Raw genomic sequence first — 9,567 nt, 5'->3', positions numbered from 1 at the left:
AAGTTTCCCTGAAGTTCCCCCAAGTTATAACCATCCTTTCTTTCACCCCATATTACTGAGTGCTCAGGAGCACCAGATGACATACAGTGACAACTGAGTGACTGTAATGTGCAAAGCATAGTGGGTGATACACCCTGGGGATGGAAAAGTACACAAAAAAATTCCCTCAAAGAACTTACCCTGTTTTGGAAAAGATGGAGACTAATCAACCAATCAAATAAATTTTAAAAACATTTAATATACAGAGATACACACACATTCTTGGTTGTAAGTAATAAAAATTCACTTCAAACTAGCTCAATCGTCCTAGTGTGATCACTGATAATGTGATAATGTGATCTCAATCTCACAGACATGTATAGCTAGATTCAGGAAGAAGTGAAAATCATCATAATTCCACATGTCTGTTAGCCTGCACGTAGCTGAACATAAAGCTGAAATGCACATTTTATGTGAGCAACAACTTCTCTCTTGTCAAATACTGTACACCCAACTGCTACCTTCTGGCACATTGCAGATGTCCAAACTGACTAAGGTCTTCCAATGTCAATTCTAAATTTCAGAAGAGAAAAGCCAGGTTGTCATTTGGGTCAGGTATCCACTTCTTACCTATTTTTTTTCCTTTCTTTTTTTTTTTTCCAATAGAAACCAGGGGAGAGTATGAACGCAGTCCCCCACTACCATGAATTATGCAGTCGAGTTTCCCACATTTGGGGAAATTGCAGTCGTCAGCACATCTGGAGTGCAATGGATAAGCCTCGCCCTGGGAAACCACCTTCGTGATCATGGTATCTCCCCTACCAGGTAAGTATCCACTTCTTATCTAAACAGCTGTCACTTGAGATGGGAGATACTATAAATGGAATGTTTGTGTATCCCTCAAATCTACATGTTAAAACCTAATCCTCAATGTGGTGGTATTTTGGGGTGGAGCCTTTGGAAGTCCCTAGACAGTTCATTTGCCCATTTTGCCATGTGAGGGCACAGCAAGAAGACAGCTGTCCATCTATGAACTAGGAAGTAGACCCTCACCAGATCTCAACCATGCTGACATCCTGATCTTGGACATCCAGCCTCCAGAACCATAATAAATAAATTTCTATTGTTTATAAGCCACCCAGTCTACAGGCATTTGCTCTATAGCAACCTGATCTGACTAAGATGGAAAGAACAGTTCTGATAGAGGAGAGGTCTACAATAACTCAGCATCCATAGTGATGCAACTCCAGGGTTCTTCAGTAAGTGACATTATGATCCAGCGGGTCCTTAAACATTCTCACTCACTCCCCTTGGATCCATAATAGGTTATTAGAATTCTGGTTAAGAATTAAGAAAGAGGTAGAGAGCCAAAATGTCGACTCAAATCAAGTTATCACTCCTTGTTTATGTACCAACCAACCAAGCCTACTAGCTGTAAACTTAGAATAAGGAAAGAACGTGGTTTAAACACTAAAGTTTCCATTATCCAAAATGCCCATAATTTCTTGAAATTAAATGGTTTATTTGGATTGGAAAAATCAGTGATCACTGTCTGCAGTAGATAGCTTCAGAAGCCAACAATATGATATTATCTTCTCTGGGAGCTTCCATCTACTAATCTACACATTGCATCCCTATTCCAGATGTTGGCTCCCAGCAGCCATGTTTTTTCCATTACATCTGACCAAACTGGAGCTTTAAACTGACCCAAGCAGGGTCAATCACATTCTTGCATCGGGGAATTGAGACTGCAAGGCTGAAGAACTGTTAGCAGGTTCTGTGAGGAGCAGGGCTCATTTGATATAACCTCCGAAGATAAGCTACCTGTTGGCCACCAAGGAAACTGAGAATCTGAGAAGGACGGTGAACAGAGAAAGATGAATAAAGGAAATGCACGGTAATGAGAGATTCTGGAATAATGCATGTATAATTGTAACAGTAGGTTTCAGCCTTCTCTGAGATATGGTTCCATCCCTGCTTTTGATATCCACAGACATTCTTACGTACTTTCACAAAATGTCCTTTAGCTAGTTCAATCAGTTTAGATTACTAGTGACCAGAGCCCTATCTAATAAAATTCTGGGAAGGTCTGACACAGCTTTTTAACAGTAAATGATAAACGACAAATGTGGAGGTTTCTCATAGCATTTCTTCCTTGGAATTCCCTGTCTATAATTCAACTATAAAGCTTTTGAGCATCCGTCCCATAATACTTCTGGCCATGTAGTTTGTGACCAGGATGTCATTCTCTGGAAAAGAGAAAATAGAATCATACACATAGGAAGATTCAATGGTTGGTGCTGTTTGATAGCTTTGGGCCAAATCCTCACTGTATTCACTCTCTATCCCTTACCCAGAAGTTCCTGGGAGAGTTACATGCACAAAGAAAAATAGCAAAACAGATTTACTTTAGCTGGGCCTTTTCCTAATAACCCCGGATGAAGCCAAGAACCCTTGGGATGAACCAGGAAGGGTTTTGGTCTGCAGATCGTCATGGCACCACATCTAGGGATCCCAGAACACTGACACATATGGTCCATGTGCAAGCACCACCCACTTCCCTATATAGCAAATTCAGTAGACAGGACCTTTTCCATGGCCACCTAGCCACCTCCACCCCAACCCTATCCACAGGATCTGCTGGGCAGACATGTGGCACACAAGCAGGATCACACCCCTATGCCTCTCAGAAACTCTTACTCTAGCTTTCTCCCCCAATGGTTGAGAAAGGGATTGTTTCAGTGCAGTCCCTGTATATTAGTCTTTTTTCACATTGCTATAAAGAACTACCTGAGACTGGGTAATCTATAAAGAAAAGAGGTTTAATTAGCTCACAGTTCCACAGGCCATACAGGAAGCATGGCTGGGGAGGCCTCAGGAATCTTGCAATCATGGAGGAAGGCAAAGAGGAAGGAGGCACATCCTACATGGCTAAAGCAGGAGAGAGAGGACCAAGGAGGAATTGCTACACACTTTAAAACAACCAGATCTCATGAGAACTCACTCACTATCATGAGAATAGCAAGGGGGAAATCCACCCCCATGATCCAATCGCCTCCCACCAGGCCCTTCCTCCAACATTGGAGATTAACAATTCAACATGAGATTTGGGTGTGGACACAGAACTAAACCATATCACTCTGAAACACAGAATGATTGTTAAAACCTTTATGAGTCAAGGACACCAAAGCCAATAACACAACTCATGAGTGACAAGTGTAGCACATGTATTCTCAACCACACAATATCGCCACCGATGAGGTGAAAATCGATTCTTGGGAGAGGTGAAGAAAACATATTATTTTTATGTATAAAGCACAGAAATACACCACACAAATAGGTAAATAGGATATCTGTGCTATTTAAATTTCATGGGTGTGGGCTGGGGACATTAGACAAAAAATGTTTTAAAAAGCTTCCTTGAGGGGGCAATGATGAAAACAAAAGTGGAGACATGTTAGAGCCTATAGCGGATGCTGTGGTGCTGCCACAGACTCTTACTGCTGGGGAACCCATTCCCAGTTGCTAAGAACTCCTAGCTTACTTCTTCTCCCAAGAATTGGCCTTTGCAAAAAGGGACCCACCTTTCTTATGGAGGCTATTCTCCTAATTTCTCCTTTTTTTCTCTTTACTTCATGCTATGTTCCATTTCCCAAAATGTCAAACAAGTCCATGCACTTTTTCATTCTGCACCTTTCTCAGGCCTTTCTGACCTTCCCATAAATGTTGTTTTGCAAACTGAACCTTCTCTTTGCATTCTCCTGACCCTTTTCCAAGCACCACTTCCATCCAAATACTTTCCATTAACATCTATGCCTGTTCCCCTACTACTCTTGCAAGCATTCTGAGGGATAGAACATTGCCTCATTCTTTTTTCTACTCCCAGGACCTGGCATTATTCCTAACAGGAATGAGTGTTCAATAATTGTTGGGTCAATCAAAGTAAATTACAGAATATCTTTGCAAGTTCCTTAGGCAGGTGTACCCTGTGAGAGCTGAGAAGGCCACAGAACAACTCCCAGTTATTTCGAATTTGATCCACCCATTGAAAAGACCCAGTTCTACTTATTTCTGTACTCCCATGAGCACCCACAGACAGGAAAACAAAACACCTAAAACATCTTGTCTACACTGTAGTCCAATTGTTATAAATAGGGCACTAAAAAAATAAGCCAAATATTTTGAGAAAATACATCAGTACTGAAATAGCTATACTTAAACTCAAGTGCTGAACATAAATAAAATGAAAACAATGCTGAGTTTATCTTACAGAGTATCTACAGTTTACAGAGCTGTTTTACCTACACTGTCTCTTTTGAGGCTCAAGCAGCCTAGATAACACTTAATTTTAAAGAGGATACAACTATGTTAACAATTTAAAGTGGCTCCTCTGTCAAGGTCACAGAGTAATGTATGGAGAACAGAATTCAAACTCAACTGTTCTGCTACAGCTTGGGTATAGTTTGTTTATCCCCACCAAATCTCATGTTGAAATTTGGTCCACAGGGTAGAAGTGTTAGAGGAGACGCCTGGAGAGAGGTGCTTGGGTCATTGGGGAAGATTCCTCATGAATGGCTTGGTGCTGTTCTCACTCTAGTGACAGCAGATTAGTTCTCAAGGGAATAGATTAGTTCTGGCAAAAATGGTTAGTATGCCCTGGGTTTGGCCCCTTTTTACATGTGCCAGATTCTCCTTAGACCCTCTCTACCATGTTTTGGCACAGCACAAAAGTCCTTGCCAGTAGCCAAGAGATGCCAGTGACATGCTTCTTGTACAGCCTGCAGAACTATAAGCCAAATAAAACTCTTTTTTTTCCTTTTATTTTTATTTTTTTTCTCAGAGACAGAGTCTTGCTCTGTCGCCCAGGCTGGAGTGCAGTGGTACAATCTTGGCTCACTGCAACCTCTGCATCCCAGGTTCAAGCAACTCTTCTGTTCCAGACTCAGGTGCCCAACACCACACCCGGCTAAATTTTTTTATACTTTTAGTAGAGACGGGGTTTTACCATGTTGGCCAGGCTGGTTTTGAACTCCTGATCTCAAGTGATCCACCCACCTCAGCCTCCCAAAGTGCTAGGATTACAGGCATGAGCCACTGTGCCAGGCCAACCCGTTTTCTTAATAAACTACGAAGCCTCAGGCATTCCTTCATAGCAACACAAAACAGATTAACACACTTTCTATGTCTAGCCTAGTAGTTCTCAGCTAGGCACAATTTTGCCACCCAAGGGATGTTTGGCAATATTTGGAGACATTTTTTGGTTGTTATAACTGGAGGGTTACTACTGGAATCTAGTGGTAGAGACCAGAGATACTGCTAAACATTCCGCAATACAAAGGAGCTTCCCACAACCAAAAACTACCTGGTCTAGAATGTCAATACTGCCAGTGTTGAGAAACCCTGGTGTTATTCAATGTCTGAGCCATCACGCAAAATTCCTTTGAGTAGACAGTATGGCTGTTAAATGGGTGTGGAGATATAAAAACTTTGGCTACAGAGTTGTGCTTCCCAATATAAGAGCCATGAGCTACATGCAGCTATTGAGCACATGAAATGTGTCTAATCCATGTGGAGATGTGATGTAGGTGTAAAATACATTCTGGATTTTGAAGACAGTATAAAATAAAGAATACCAATATATCATTGATATTTTTATATTGACTACATGTTGATATAATGTTTTGGATTTACTGAATTAAATAAAATATATAATTAACATTAATTTCTCCTATTTTTTAAATGTGGCTACTAGAAAATTTGAATTTCCAGATGTGGCTTGTATTTGTAGCTTACATTGTATTTCTATGACCATTGGTGCTATAGAGATTGCTGCTATAGAAAATAAGTAGTTTAAACTGTATAATTTAAACAGTATATTCATCATGCAAAGTAGCACAAGTACAGGCTATTGCAAAATAGTCTCCCAATTTCAGATACTTTTGTGATAGGGAAAATAACCCCCCACCAAAGATGTCCACTGAACCTTTGCATGTGTTACTTTACATGGCAAAAGGGACTCTGAAGATGTGACTAAGTTAAAGACCTTGAGATGATGGATAATCCTGGATTATCTAGGTAGACTCAATGTAATTGTCATGGTTAACAACTGTCTGAGGCCAATGTATGGATGGTAAAGGAATTTACCAAGATAGTAATGAGTTTAGAAAGGCAGTTTTACTTAGAGGAAAAGGGGAGATACATTTCCAGACAGCAGAAAGAAGGCTGTCTGCTATCTGCAAAGAGTCAGGGGCTGGAAAGGGAGTTTTATAAGGTTGTGCTGCTTGAGCTGAATGCTTGCAGACAGAACGCTTGAGTGCAGGTGGACCATGAGCTGAATGCTTGTAACAGGATGCTGTGGGTGCCAGTGAGCCTTTTGTGGTTTACCCCTTTTCTCAAAATATTTGCTCCCCTAGACCCATTTATGTTCCTGCCAGGTAATTCCATTTTTCAATTATCTTTTGACTACTTAGGGCTTCACAATATCACAAGAGTCTTTAAGGGAAAGAGGGAGGCAGGAAAGCAAGAAGGAAGTATGATAATAGAAGCAGTGCCAGAGAGAAAATGTGCACAATATGCATGGGGCCACAAAGAGAAATCACTAAAGAGAAAAAGAAGATAAAGTTATGAAATAAAAATTCAGTTGTCCTACCAAACACCTCTTAGTGATAAGTGGGAGTTGAACAATGAGAACACATGGACACAGGGAGGGGAATATAACACACCAGGGCCTGTTGGGGTGGAGGGTTAGCGGAGGGATAGCATTAGGAGAAATACCTAATGTAGATGAAGGGTTGATGGGTGCATCAAACCACCATGGCACATGTGTACCTATATAACAATATATAATTGTATTTTGTTATATATTGTTATATAGGTATAACCATATATAGGTATAACAATATATAACATGTGTACCAATATAACATTCTGCACATGTACCCTAGAACTTAAACTATAATAAAAAAAGTATTAAGGATATTTTATCTCCATGAAAAAAATCAGTTGTCCCATATAATGAACTTGCTTCATACACAATACTATTTTCCTGTAGATAAACAAATGAATAGTCATTACCCAACCCATACTGCTGAGATTCTGACATAAAATAAAATTACTGTGAATAAACAACAATTACATATATCAAGGAAAAGACATTTTACACAGCCACCTAAGTGGAAGTAGGAGCATAGTCGCTGTGAGTCCCTCTACCTTTCTATAATATTTAAATTTGTGATTACCAGGAAAGCAATTTTTTTTTTTTAATTCAGACAATCCCTATTCACAATTCTCTGTGTTTGGGTGCATAACTAGAGAGTTAATTCTTTAGAAAATATCACTTTTCAAGAAAAGTGGGTTTTAGTAAAACTTTTGTTAAAAAATAGGAGGGATTAATAATACACTAATCTCCTTAGTAACTGAAGCTAATTTATGAGAACTATAAACTTTAATCTATTTCCAACATTAAAAGCAGAGAATAAGTCAACCAGAAAAGTATTTATGGCTAGCTACCAAAATTAAAATTGATTATCTTTTGGACAGAAGTAACAGGATCTTTGGTTTGGCGGGAAGACAAGGGATCTAGTCCCTGTTCTGCAACCAAGGTATTGTGCAGCTTGAAGCAAGTCCTTTGGACTCTCAAATCTTGGTTTTCTCCAGACAATATTCAATGCTGGACCAGTTATGTATCTCTAAAGCTCTTTGCAGGTCAAAAACAATCTATGCTTAACCACAAATGTGGGTTTGTTTTAACAATTTCATTTTTGTTCACATATAAAAGCGTAACTTCTAAAGACATTTAAATCTTAGGTTATGTCCATGACAATGCATGCTGGATGACTCAATAAAAAAGGGCACCGTGATTTATCGTATGGCTTATTCAGTGTTTAGGCATTTTATTTCTTCACTTGGCATACAGTGAAAATGTTGACATGGATTACTGCCCTCTAATAAAAATAATTTTTATCATATTTGGCCAGAAATCTACATGTGATGAAGAGTAGGGTCCAAATAACAGATGAACATATCAGCTTCAACAACTTTGCCTCCTCCCTTCCTCCTAACAGTCCTCCTCCCCCCTTTCCTATCTCTCTCCAACATCATTAATCAAAACCAAGGCTTAACTATAAATAGGCACTGGAATTGATTTAACTAACTTTAACATGGAGGGAAAGGGCTGGGGTAGGTTCCAACTTGGCTACGTTTCGCTTCATTCCTGAGGATTTTCCAGCAAGGTCTAAGCCTCCTGCTGCCCTCCTCTCCCTCACAGTCTTCACTGTCACTCTGCATTATAACTAACTACAGCCTTCCTTTGCTCTGACTTTGTAGGACAATCTCCTCATTGTCTTAATTTCCCAAATGTAATGTCTGTGCTCAATTCCAATGAGATCATACACAGTCATAGAGATGTCCGTAGAAATCATTCAAAAATATCTAATTTTTATTAGTCTTATCAATACTCCAAATATAGAATTCGGCTAAAACTAAAGCAGGTTTATGGAGGTTTTTGTTAACCACAAATAAATAAAGAAGAAGCAAAAGCATAATCAAGTCAGGGCAGTAAGGTAATAAGGCATTTAAAGATGTTGAACTACCAAGCAGTGCAATTATAAAAACAAAAACATTTTTTGGAAAACCTTTTTCTATGACTTCTGGTTAAGAAAATTTTAAGTTCATGCTGTATGGTGTCCCCGCTGCTCAAAACATGCAGTTGTGATAAGTGAAATGTAACAAAAGAATACCAAAAGGACAACAACAGAATAGAAATTAAGATACATACCCTCAGGGACCAGAAATAGTGAGTGTGGCTGACGCCACAGCCTGAAGGGTACTGAGCCCCAAATCAGGCAATGAAACAGAGAATTTTTTTTATTATACTTTAAGTTCTGGGGTACATGTACAGAACATGCAGGCTTGTTACATAGGTATACACATGCCATGGTGGTTTGCTGCATCCATCAACCCGTCATCTACATTAGGCATTTCTCCCAATGCTATCCCTGCCCTAGCTCCCCACCTCCCTGCTATCCCTCCCCTATCCCCCCATCCCACAACAGGCCCTGGTGTGTGATGTTCCACTCCCTGTGTCCATGTGTTCTCATTGTTCAACTCCCACCTATGAGTGAGAACATGCAGTGTTTGGTTTTCTTTCCTTGTGTTCATTTGCTAGGAATGATGGTTTCCAGCTTCATCCCTGTCACTGCAAAGGACATGAACTCCTCCTTTTTGAAATTTATCTCCCATGGGAGATGGAAGGTCCTCTACTTACTCTGAAAGGCTGAAGCCAGGCTTTAGGATTAAAGCTGGACTGGATTTGGCACCCTTTGCTTGATAAAGGAAGCTAAAATCAGACATTGCCAATTGACTCCAGGGTTTACAGGTTTTACCACTGGTTATCAGACAATGGAGTTGGTGACTTTGTTCCCCAAAGGACATTTGGCCAATGTCTGGAGACACTTTGGGTTGTCATAACTGGAGGGAAGTTGGCACTACTGGCATTTAATGAGTAGAGATTGCGGATGTTGCTAAACATTCTACAATGCAAAGGACGGCCCTACGCAACAAAGAATCACCTGGTCCAAAGTGTCAGCA

General features: G+C 40.0%; 1 non-coding gene across 1 annotated transcript; it reads right to left on the bottom strand.

Moving 5' to 3' along the window:
- Positions 1 to 649: 649 nt before the first annotated feature.
- Positions 650 to 812, bottom strand: LOC119469529. The gene has a single exon (XR_005198350.1). It is a non-coding gene; the product is annotated as a U1 spliceosomal RNA (small nuclear RNA).
- Between the last annotated feature and the right edge of the window lie 8,755 nt (positions 813 to 9,567).

The sequence above is a fragment of the Cebus imitator genome, unplaced genomic scaffold (assembly GCF_001604975.1).
Source record: "Cebus imitator isolate Cc_AM_T3 unplaced genomic scaffold, Cebus_imitator-1.0 Scaffold692, whole genome shotgun sequence".
NCBI classification, from domain to species: domain Eukaryota; kingdom Metazoa; phylum Chordata; class Mammalia; order Primates; family Cebidae; genus Cebus; species Cebus imitator.
The sequence above is the reverse complement of the archived record's forward strand: the minus strand, read 5'-3'. Positions and strand labels throughout refer to the sequence as shown.